This window comes from Bison bison, unplaced genomic scaffold (assembly GCF_000754665.1).
Source record: "Bison bison bison isolate TAMUID 2011002044 unplaced genomic scaffold, Bison_UMD1.0 scf7180017864245, whole genome shotgun sequence".
Taxonomy (NCBI): domain Eukaryota; kingdom Metazoa; phylum Chordata; class Mammalia; order Artiodactyla; family Bovidae; genus Bison; species Bison bison.
In genome coordinates this window covers 527,571-533,902 of record NW_011494817.1, presented here as the reverse complement: position 1 = coordinate 533,902, position 6,332 = coordinate 527,571, and positions in this window count along the sequence as shown.

Genomic DNA, 6,332 nt, shown 5'->3' with positions numbered 1-6,332 from the left:
ATGGCTGGATGGCATCACCGACTCGATGGACATGAGTTTGAGTAAACTCCGGGAGTTGGTGATGGACAGGGAGGCCTGGCGTGCTGCGATAAATGGTCACAAAGAGTCAGACACGACTGAACGACTGAACTGAACTGAATGCCACCAGATGCCATGATCTTAGTTTTCTGAATGTTGAGCTTTAAGCCAACTTTTTCACTCTCTTCTTTCACTTTCATCAAGAGACTTTTTAGCTCTGCTTCACTTTCTGCCATAAGGGTGGTGTCATCTGAGGTGCATATCTGAGGATATTGATATTTCTCCTGGAAATCTTGATTCCAGCTTTTGCTTCATCCAGCCCAGTGTTTCTCATAATGTACTCTGCATATAAGTTAAATAAGCAGGGTGACAATATACAGCCTTGACGTACTCCTTACCCAATTTGGAACCAGTCTGTTGTTCTAACTGTTCCATGTCCAGTTCTAACTGTTGCTTCCTGATCTGCACACAGATTTCTCAAGAAGAAGGTCAGGTGGCCTGGTATTCCCATCTTTTTAAGAATTTTCCACAGTTCATTGTGGTCCACACAGTCAAAGACTTTGGCATAGTAAATAAAGCAGAAATAGATGTAGATCTCAGAGGAATCTACAGAAATAGATTTTTTCTGGAACTCTCTTGCTTTTTTGATAATCCAATGGATGTCAGCAATATGATCTGTTGTTACTCTGCTTTTCCTAAAACCAGCTTGAACATCTGGAAGTTCACAGTTCACATACTGTTGAAGCCTGGTTTGGAGAATTTTGAGCATTACTTTACTAGCTTGTGAGATAAGTGCAATTGTGCGGTAGTTTGACCAGTCTTTGACATTGCCTTTCTTTGGGATTGACATGAAAACTGACTTTTCCAGTCCTGTGGCCACTGCTGCATTTTCCAAATTTGCTGGCATATGGAGTGCAGCACTTTCACAGCATCATCTTTTAGGATTTGAAATAGCTTAACTGGAATTCTCACCTCCACTAGCTTTGTTCTTAGTGAAGCTTCTTAAGGCCCACTTGACTTCACATTCCAGAATGTCTGGCTGTAGGTGAGTGATCATGCCATCGTGATTATCTAGGTCATGAAGATCTTTTGTGGGGCGGGGGGTTGGGGGGGATTGGAGGCAGTGAGTGTAGCAGTACATGCATGGGATCTTTTGAAGGAGGTCACCATTATCATTACGTCCACCATAGTTTGGCCCCAGGTAAATAGCAGGGAGGGAACACAGTTCCACCCATCAACAGAAAATTGGATTAAAGATTTACTGAGCATGCTCATGCCCATCAGAACAAGACTCAGTTTACCCCTCAGTCAGTCTCTCCCATCAGGAAGCTTCCATAAGCCTCTTATCCTTCTCCATAAGAGTGCAGACAGACTGAAAACCACAGTCACAGAAAACTAACCAATCTGATCACATGGACCACAGCCTTGTTTAACTCAATGTAACTCTAAGCCATGCTGTGTAGGGCCACCCAAGACTAATGGGTCATGGTGGAAAGGTCTGACAGAATGTGGTCCACTGGAGAAGGGAATGACAAACCACTTCAGTATTCTTGCCTTGAGAACCCCACGAACAGTATGAAAAGGCAAAAAGAGATGACACTGAAAGATGAACTCCCCAGGTCAGTAGGTGCCCAATATGCTACTGGAGATCAGTGGAGAAATAACTCCAGAAAGAATGAAGAGAAAGAGCCAATGCAAAAACAACACCCAGTTGTGGATGTGACTGATGGTAAAAGCAAAGTCCAAGGCTGTGAAGAGCAATATTGCATAGGAACCTGGAATGTTACATGTTGGGAACCACGTTAGGCATTACTGAAAAAATGGAGGCACGGCCCCAGCCCCCTCTCCTCATTCCACAAGCACGGACCTGGGATGAAGGAGTTAGCTCTTGTGATTCTGACTTGTTTCTTCCTTTTTTCGGTTGAGTTGACTGGCAAGAATGTTAAGGTGCTTATTGTTCTTGAGAGAAGCATGAGAAAGCACAAAGCCTTCTGCAGTTGTGCCCAGAAAATAATCTGTAAAGTAACCATTGACATTTGTTCAAGGATTTTTGCAAAGAATGTCCCAGGATGAGCATGTAGGCCACAGCTTGAGGCCATAGGAAAGATTGTTACCTGAGACCTGTTTGTGAGGGAAATGTTTATGGCAAAAGAAGTTTGCTGAGTTTAGGGTTTAGGAATAATTAAGAATAGTTAGAAGCCTTTTTAGGAGATAGTGAGCTCAGGGTATGAGGGGCAAGCAGGATTTAAAAAGATAAGATATAAACTGAGGAATGTGGTATGCTGCCCAGAGGTAAGCATGAGTTACAATGTAATCACAAGTAAACAGGATTCTGAGAGAATCACTGAAGCAGGAGCTCTATTTGAAGGGCAACAATGAGACAATAATCTGGGTGAGGGGGAACTGAAAATGTCAAACCTCTGACCTAATGCTTTTGAAAAAGTATAAAAGAGAACCCGATGCTTGAAATAAACATGTAGTCCCATACCTCAAGTCAGAGGCTACATCATTTCCTGCCGACACTGCTCATCTCCTCAGGCTGATCCTCTGGCTGCTGGAGCTGGACTCCGGCAGTTAGGTCCATGAATCAAGGCAAATTGGAATTAGTCAAACAGGAGATGGCAAGAGAGAACGTCAACATTTTAGGAATCACCAAACTAAAATGGACTGGAATGGGTGAATTTAACTCTGATGACCATTATATCTGCTACTGTGGGCAAGAATCCCTTAGAAGAAATGGAGTAGCCCTTATGTTCAATAAAACAGTCTAAAATGCATTTCTTGGGTGCAATCTCAAAAACGACAGAATGATCTCTGTTCATTTCCAAGTCAAACCATTCAGTATCACGGTAATCCAAGTCTATGCTCCGACTAGTAATCCTAAAGAAGCTGAAGTTGAACAGTTCTATGAAGACCTACAAGACCTTCTAGAACTGACACCCAAAAAAGATGTCCTTTTCATTATAGGGACTGGAATGCAAAAGTAGGAAGTCAAGAAACACCTGGAGTAACAGGTAAATTTGGCCTTGGAGTACAGAATGAAGCAGGGCGAAGGCTAATAGAGTTTTGCCAAGAGAATGCACTAGTCACATAGCAAACCACTTAACTTAGTAAGCTTCATTTTCCTCATCTAAAAACTGTCTAATTTATCAGGTTATTGTAACATTTAAATGGGGTGATTACGTGATAAACAGTGTTTGGCACACAGTGACTGTACTCAGCAATAGTAGTGAACTATTATTATGTCCAAGTAATTGTCCAAGTCAACTGATTCAAGGTTAACACTGAAGGTTGCTTTCAGAGTACTTTCTTATCCACCTGCATCCCTTCAGAACGCTTGGTCTTCTTAAAGAAGAACTTACCAGCAATCATCTACCAGGAGCCGTGGACCTGCAAGTTCCCTCCAGCTGCTCAGGACTCCACATTTGATCCAGAAACAGGGACAGGCAATGTCTTATTGAAAGTTGTGTCTTAAATTAGGTGACATGGCCTCTTAAAATCTAAGAATCCTAGACTTTGAATAGAAATGATTGGTGTGTGAGAATTCCAGTTCCTTAAGAATATACTTTTCTTCCCTAAATCTGTGTTTCCCAACCTTCACAATCTGAGATATGACTTGGAAACACTAGGAAAATCTTCCTTTTTCCCTGACCTCTGCCTTCTAATTGAGAGCTTCTGCCATCACTTTCTACCATCTTAACCACACATTGACTATATATCCCATCCTATTTCCTACTCTTTTGTTTTCTCTTTTTTAATTTAATCAATCATTGATACATTCATTAAATGGATATTTCTGTGCCTACCATGTATGAATCATGAAGCTGAATGTACTCCGAACACAGTAGATAACTGTAAGAGGCATCAAAATTTGAGGTTATAATATGATCCAGGTTCATAAAGAATATTAATCTAGTTGGGATTTCAGAGACATTCATACATTAAAAAATGGAAAGAAACAAGCACAATTATGCAATCAAACCAGATTCACACACACACGTACAAATGGAGCCCAAGGCTCATTTTTTCTTTAGCAAACTCATCACTGCTCTCAACCTCAAGTCACAAGTATTAGCACATGAACTGAGTACTAAACTGTGGAGACACCACAATACGGTTTGATATTTGGGCTGGGTAACAGATATACTACATGTTGAATACACTACATATACAGATACACTAAGTATGCTAGAGTCTCTACTTAGAGTTGCAGGAAGGAGGGTGAGGGGCAGATCGTAAGCAGGGTCTGGCTGGGTCATTGTCAGTTCTCTGGCAGCAACAGGGAAGCAGTGTTGCAGAATATTAAACATCTCTGCTATCCCTAGCCATGAAGCTGAGCTCGATATGTCAAAGGAAAATCTGTCTTCTAAAACCCTTGAAGAAGCAGATTATGTTGAGAGTAATAGTTTGCTAACCTGCACTTGGCTAGATGGTGCTTGGTAAGTGATTGTTGAATGAATAGAAGAGAAAACCCCAGATAATGAATGTGCAGTCTTCATTATCTGGGGTTTTGCTATCTCCCTTCATCTTGGACACTGAAAGATCCTGGGCACACAGCCCTCCAAGAATACCCAAATTGGGATTTCCCTGGTGGTTCAGTGGTTAAGAGTCTGCTTGCCAATGCAGGGGACCCAGTTTCAATCCCTGGTCCAGGAAGATTCCGCATGCCACAGAGCAACTAAGCACCACAAGTACTGAGCCCGTGTTCTAAAGCCGGTGCTCCACAAGGAGAGAAGCCATCGCAATGAGAAGCCCACACACCGCAACTAGGTAGCCCACCCACTGCCACGAAGACCCAGTGCAGACAAAACTCAAGAAAATTTTTTAAAAAGAAGACCCAAATTGTTCCATGTCTGATTATGTCTTCTGTTATAAAGCACAGAATCATGGATCCGGACAGCCTAATTTCAATCCTGAAAGACTCAGGGAAGCATTGTATCTACTCAGGAGACTCAGAATCTGAAACGAGACTCATAGGCATTGTTAGCCGTAAAATGCCAGGAAAAGGGGAAGATTTCCCTTAGGCAGCAAGCGCCACAGCTCCTTTCCTCCAGACAGAGGAGGAAAGGAGAGCTTTTGTTTTCTTTTGTTTTCAGAGCTTTGACTATCTATCTCAAAAGAGTAGGATATCTGGGAAGCCCTCACTAAAGATTCAGTCTCTAAATTTCAAAGAAAACAGAAAACTGCTTTGAGAGAAAGAACAAGAGAATCTATTTCAGACAAAGAGTGCAACCTGGAGATTTTCCGCATTATATATTACTTTAAGTGATATACTCTGTTATCAATCTGAGAATACATCAGTATATACCAAAAAGATTATCCTTCGAGTCCTAGAAGAGTTTATTTACTTTTATCTTTACTTAATAAACATTTATAGATCTTTTGCTAGTTACCAAGCGCCCACCTATTTACTGTATGTATACTGTCTCATTTAATCTCTGTGTGTGCTGGCTAAGTTGCTACAGTTGTGTCTGACTCATTGTGACCCTACAGACTGCACCCTGGCAAGCTCCTCTGTCCCTGGGCTTCTCCAGGCAAGAACACTGGAGTGGGTTTCCTTTTCCCCCTCCAGGTGGTCTTCCCCACCCAGGGATCAAACCCGCATCTCATGTCTCCTGCATTTGCAGGTGGTTTCTTTACCACTAGCACCACCTAGGAAGCATTTAAGCTTCAAAACATCCCTAAGAGGTGGATAGCAGTGCTATCCACTACTGTCACTGCAAGCATATTAGAGTTCAGATCGGGAAAATGGGCTGAGAGAATAATTAAGGTCAGAACTCAGAAACTGCAGAGCTAGACTCTGAAATTGGAAGTGTCTGATACTAAATCTCATGCTCCCTTGTTTGGAAGCGGTAGCGACTACTCCACTGCCTCAATGCCATCCTTCTGTACACTTATCTCGAAAACAAAGAAAATTGAAAGGTTATACATCATATACATTCATTGCATCAATGAGATGACCCTTAAAGGAGATAGGAAAGATATACAGAGGTAAAGAAAAATCTGAGAATATAGGCTATCACAGAGCCAACTAATATTGTTTAAAATTTTTGATTGTTGTTCAGTTGCTAAGTCATGTCCGACTCTGTGACTCCATGGACCCACAGCATACCAGACCTCCCTGTCCTCCACTGTCTCCCAGAGTTTGCTCAAGTTCATGACCATTGAGTCAGTGATGCTATCCAATCATCTCAGTATTAAAAAGAAAAGACATCAGTTGTTTGACAAAGGTCAGTATAGTGAAAACTATGGTTTTTCCAGTGGTCATGTATGGATGTGAGAGTTGGACTGTGAAGAAAGCTGAGCACTGAAGA